Raw genomic sequence first — 6900 nt, forward strand, 5'->3', positions numbered from 1 at the left:
TCCAGGGACCCCTCATTCAATGAGCCAATCACTGCTACTGACTGGTATTACAGTCCCCTTCGCCATGATAACACCCGAGAGAGGGGCCACATGGATCCAGGACCCCTCATTCAATGAGCCAATCACTGCTACGGACTGGTATTACAGTCCCCATTGCCATGACACCACCCGAGAGAGGGGCCACATGGATCCAGGACCCCTCATTCAATGAGCCAATCACTGCTACTGACTGGTATTACACTCCCCATCACCATAACACCACCCGAGAGAGGGGCCACATGGATCCAGGGGCCCTCATTCAGTGAGCCAATCACTGCTACGGACTGGTATTACACTCCCCATCGCCATGACACCACCCGAGAGAGGGGCCACATGGATCCAGGAACCCTCATTCAATGAGCCAATCACTGCTACTGACTGGTATTACAGTCCTCTTCGCCATGACACCACCCGAGAGAGGGGCCACATGGATCCAGGACCCCTCATTCAATGAGCCAATCACTGCTACTGACTGGTATTACACTCCCCATCGCCATAACACCACCCGAGAGAGGGGCCACATGGATCCAAGGACCCTCAATCAGTGAGCCAATCACTGCTACTGACTGGTATTACAGTCCACATCGCCATGACACCACCTGAGAGAGGGGCCACATGGATCCAGGGACCCACATTCATTGAGCCAATCACTGCTACGGACTGGTATTACAGTCCCCATCGCCATGACACCACCCGAGAGAGGGGCCACATGGATCCAGGGACCCTCATTCATTGAGCCAATCACTGCTACTGACTGGTATTACAGTCCCCATCGCCATGACACCACCCGAGAGAGGGGCCACATGGATCCAGGGACCCACATTCATTGAGCCAATCACTGCTACTGACTGGTATTACAGTCCCCATCGCCATGACACCACCCGAGAGAGGGGCCACATGGATCCAGGGACCCTCATTCAGTGAGGCAATCACTGCTACTGACTGGTATTACAGTCCACATCGCCATGACACCACCTGAGAGAGGGGCCACATGGATCCAGGGACCCACATTCATTGAGCCAATCACTGCTACGGACTGGTATTACAGTCCCCATCGCCATGACACCACCCGAGAGAGGGGCCACATGGATCCAGGGACCCTCATTCATTGAGCCAATCAGTGCTACGGACTGGTATTACAGTCCCCATCGCCATGACACCACCCGAGAGAGGGGCCACATGGATCCAGGGACCCTCATTCAGTGAGCCAATCACTGCTACTGACTGGTATTACAGTCCACATCGCCATGACACCACCTGAGAGAGGGGCCACATGGATCCAGGGACCCACATTCATTGAGCCAATCACTGCTACTGACTGGTATTACAGTCCCCATCGCCATGACACCACCCGAGAGAGGGGCCACATGGATCCAGGGACCCTCATTCAGTGAGGCAATCACTGCTACTGACTGGTATTACAGTCCACATCGCCATGACACCACCTGAGAGAGGGGCCACATGGATCCAGGGACCCACATTCATTGAGCCAATCACTGCTACGGACTGGTATTACAGTCCCCATCGCCATGACACCACCCGAGAGAGGGGCCACATGGATCCAGGGACCCTCATTCATTGAGCCAATCAGTGCTACGGACTGGTATTACAGTCCCCATCGCCATGACACCACCTGAGAGAGGGGCCACATGGATCCAGGGACCCTCATTCAGTGAGCAAATCACTGCTACTGACTGGTATTACAGTCCCCATCGCCATGACACCACCTGAGAGAGGGGCCACATGGATCCAGGGACCCTCATTCAGTAAACCAATAACTGCTACTAACTGGTATTACAGTCCCCATCGCCATGACACCACCGAGAGAGGGGCCACATGGACCCAGGGACCCTCATTCAGTGAGCCAATCACTGCTACTGACTGGTATTACAGTCCCCATCGCCATGACACCACCTGAGAGAGGGTCCACATGGATCCAGGGACCCTCATTCAGTGAGCCAATCACTGCTACTGACTGGTATTACACTCCCCATCGCCATAACACCACCCGAGAGAGGGGCCACATGGATCCAGGAACCCTCATTCAGTGAGCCAATCACTGCTACGGACTGGTATTACAGTCCCCATCGCCATGACACCACCTGAGAGAGGGGCCACATGGATCCAGGAACCCTCATTCAGTGAGCCAATCACTGCTACGGACTGGTATTACAGTCCCCATCGCCATGACACCACCTGAGAGAGGGGCCACATGGATCCAGGGACCCTCATTCAGTGAGCAAATCACTGCTACTGACTGGTATTACAGTCCCCATCACCATGACACCACCTGAGAGAGGGGCCACATGGATCCAGGGACCCTCATTCAGTGAGCCAATCACTGCTACGGACTGGTATTACACTCCCCATCGCCATGACACCACCCGAGAGAGGGGCCACATGGATCCAGGGACCCTCATTCAGTGAGCCAATCACTGCTACTGACAGGTATTACAGTCCCCATCGCCATGACACCACCCGAGAGAGGGGCGACATGGATCCAAGGACCCTCATTCATTGAGCCAATCACTGCTACTGACTGGTATTACACTCCCCATCGCCATGACACCACCCGAGAGAGGGGCGACATGGATCCAGGGACCCTCATTCAGTGAGCCAATCACTGCTACTGACTGGTATTACAGTCCCCATCGCCATGACACCACCCGAGAGAGGGGCGACATGGATCCAGGGACCCTCATTCATTGAGCCAATCACTGCTACTGACTGGTATTACACTCCCCATCGCCATGACACCACCTGAGAGAGGGGCCACATGGATCCAGGGACCCTCATTCATTGAGCCAATCACTGCTACCGACTGGTATTACACTCCCCATCGCCATAACACCACCCGAGAGAGGGGCCACATGGATCCAAGGACCCTCATTCAGTGAGCCAATCACTGCTACGGACTGGTATTACAGTCCCCATTGCCATGACACCACCCGAGAGAGGGAGCACATGGATCCAGGGACCCTCATTCAGTGAGCCAATCACTGCTACTGACTGGTATTACAGTCCCCATCGCCATGACACCACCTGAGAGAGGGGCCCCATGGATCCAGGGACCCACATTCAATGAGCCAATCACTGCTACTGACTGGTATTACACTCCCCATCGCCATAACACCACCCGAGACAGGGGCCACATGGATCCAAGGACCCTCATTCAGTGAGCCAATCACTGCTACGGACTGGTATTACAGTCCCCATCGCCATGACACCACCCGAGAGAGGGGCCACATGGATCCAGGGACCCTCATTTAGTGAGCCAATAACTGCTACGTACCGGTATTACACTCCCCATTGCCATGACACCACCCAAGAGAGTGGCCACATGGATCCAGGGACCCTCATTCAGTGAGCCAATCACTGCTACTGACAGGTATTACAGTCCCCATCGCCATGACACCAACCGAGTGAGGGGCCACATGGATCCAGGGACCCTCATTCAGTGAGCCAATCACTGCTACGGATTGGTATTCCAGTCCCCATCGCCATGACACCACCCGAGAGAGGGGCGACATGGATCCAGGGACCCTCATTCATTGCAATCACTGCTACTGACTGGTATTACAGTCCCCATCGCCATGACACCACCCGAGAGAGGGGCGACATGGATCCAGGACCCCTCATTCATTGAGCCAATCACTGCTACTGACTGGTATTACACTCCCCATCGCTATGACACCACCCGAGAGAGGGGCGACATGGATCCAGGACCCCTCATTCATTGAGCCAATCACTGCTACTGACTGGTATTACACTCCCCATCGCCATGACACCACCCGAGAGAGGGGCGACATGGATCCAGGGACCCTCATTCATTGAGCCAATCACTGCTACTGACTGGTATTACACTCCCCATCGCCATGACACCACCCGAGAGAGGGGCGACATGGATCCAGGGACCCTCATTCATTGAGCCAATCACTGCTACTGACTGGTATTACACTCCCCATCGCCATAACACCACCCGAGAGAGGGGCCACATGGATCCAAGGACCCTCATTCAGTGAGCCAATCACTGCTACGGACTGGTATTACAGTCCCCATCGCCATGACACCACCCGAGAGAGGGGCCACATGGATCCAGGGACCCTCATTCAGTGAGCCAATCACTGCTACTGACTGGTATTACAGTCCCCATCACCATGACACCACCCGAGAGAGGGGCCACATGGATCCAGGGACCCTCATTCAGTGAGCCAATCACTGTTACTGACTGGTATTACAGTCCACATCGCCATGACACCACCTGAGAGAGGGGCCACATGGATCCAAGGACCCTCATTCAGTGAGCCAATCACTGCTACGGACTGGTATTACAGTCCCCATCGCCATGACACCACCCGAGAGAGGGGCCACATGGATCCAGGGACCCTCATTCAGTGAGCCAATCACTGCTACTGACTGGTATTACAGTCCACATCGCCATGACACCACCTGAGAGAGGGGCCACATGGAGCCAGGGACCCACATTCATTGAGCCAATCACTGCTACGGACTGGTATTACAGTCCCCATCGCCATGACACCACCCGAGAGAGGGGCCACATGGATCCAGGGACCCTCATTCATTGAGCCAATCACTGCTACTGACTGGTATTACAGTCCCCATCGCCATGACACCACCCGAGAGAGGGCCCACATGGATCCAGGGACCCTCATTCAGTGAGCCAATCACTGCTACTGACTGGTATTACAGTCCCCATCGCCATGACACCACCCGAGAGAGGGGCCACATGGATCCAGGGACCCTCATTCAGTGAGCCAATCACTGCTACTGACTGGTATTACAGTCCCCATCGCCATGACACCACCTGAGAGAGGGGCCACATGGATCCAGGGACCCACATTCATTGAGCCAATCACTGCTACGGACTGGTATTACAGTCCCCATCGCCATGACACCACCCGAGAGAGGGGCCACATGGATCCAGGGACCCTCATTCATTGAGCCAATCACTGCTACTGACTGGTATTACAGTCCCCATCGCCATGACACCACCCGAGAGAGGGGCCACATGGATCCAGGGACCCTCATTCAGTGAGCCAATCACTGCTACTGACTGGTATTACAGTCCACATCGCCATGACACCACCTGAGAGAGGGGCCACATGGATCCAGGGACCCACATTCATTGAGCCAATCACTGCTACTGACTGGTATTACAGTCCCCATCGCCATGACACCACCCGAAAGAGGGGCCACATTGATCCAGGGACCCTCATTCAATGAGCCAATCACTGCTACGGACTGGTATTACACTCCCCATCGCCATAACACCACCCGAGAGAGGGGCCACATGGATCCAAGGACCCTCATTCAGTGAGCCAATCACTGCTACGGACTGGTATTACAGTCCCCATCGCCATAACACCACCCGAGAGAGGGGCCACATGGATCCAGGGACCCTCATTCAGTGAGCCAATCACTGCTACGGACTGGTATTACCGTCCCCATCGCCATGACACCACCCGAGAGAGGGGCCACATGGATCCAGGGACCCTCATTCAGTGAGCCAATCACTGCTACTGACTGGTATTACAGTCCCCATCGCCATGACACCACCCGAGAGAGGGGCCACATGGATCCAGGACCCCTCATTCAATGAGCCAATCACTGCTACTGACTGGTATTACAGTCCCCATCGCCATGACACCACCCGAGAGAGGGGCCACATGGATCCAGGGACCCTCATTCAGTGAGCCAATCACTGCTACTGACTGGTATTACAGTCCCCATCGCCATGACACCACCCGAGAGAGGGGCCACATGGATCCAGGGACCCTCATTCAGTGAGCCAATCACTGCTACTGACTGGTATTACACTCTGCGTCGCCATGGCGGAAATGGTTTAACATTGAAATGGGGCAGCACTAATGAGAAGAAGTGGTTATGGTGCCTAGAGTGTGTCTTTAAAGGGTTAACAATTCTACCAGTAAAGGGAAAAATTAAACACAATTGCAGGACAGCGGGGCGCTGAGATACGGTCCTCATAGTGTCTTACATCACAGGCCTGCGCCATCATAAATGTACGGCATGCACAGTGTGTGCCAGGCTGTGCCTTGACCGCCTCCTATAGGATATATATAGGATATGTATAGGATATGTATAGGATATATATAGGATATGTATAGGATATATATAGGATATGTATAGGATATGTATAGGATATGTATAGGATATATATAGGATATGTATAGGATATGTATAGGATATGTATAGGATATGTATAGGATATGTATAGGATATGTATAGGATATATATAGGATATGTATAGGATATGTATAGGATATGTATAGGATATGTATAGGATATATATAGGATATGTATAGGATATGTATAGGATATGTATAGGATATGTATAGGATATATATAGGATATGTATAGGATATGTATAGGATATGTATAGGATATGTACAGGATATATATAGGATATGTATAGGATATGTACAGGATATGTATAGGATATGTACAGGATATATATAGGATATGTATAGGATATGTACAGGATATATATAGGATATGTATAGGATATATATAGGATATGTATAGGATATATATAGGATATGTATAGGATATGTATAGGATATGTATAGGATATGTATAGGATATGTACAGGATATATATAGGATATGTATAGGATATGTATAGGATATGTATAGGATATGTATAGGATATATATAGGATATGTATAGGATATGTATAGGATATATATAGGATATGTATAGGATATGTATAGGATATATATAGGATATATATAGGATATGTATAGGATATGTATAGGATATGTATAGGATATGTATAGGATATGTATAGGATATGTATATAGGATATGTATAGGATATGTAT

The sequence above is a fragment of the Pelobates fuscus genome, chromosome 13, assembly GCF_036172605.1.
Source record: "Pelobates fuscus isolate aPelFus1 chromosome 13, aPelFus1.pri, whole genome shotgun sequence".
Classification (NCBI taxonomy): domain Eukaryota; kingdom Metazoa; phylum Chordata; class Amphibia; order Anura; family Pelobatidae; genus Pelobates; species Pelobates fuscus.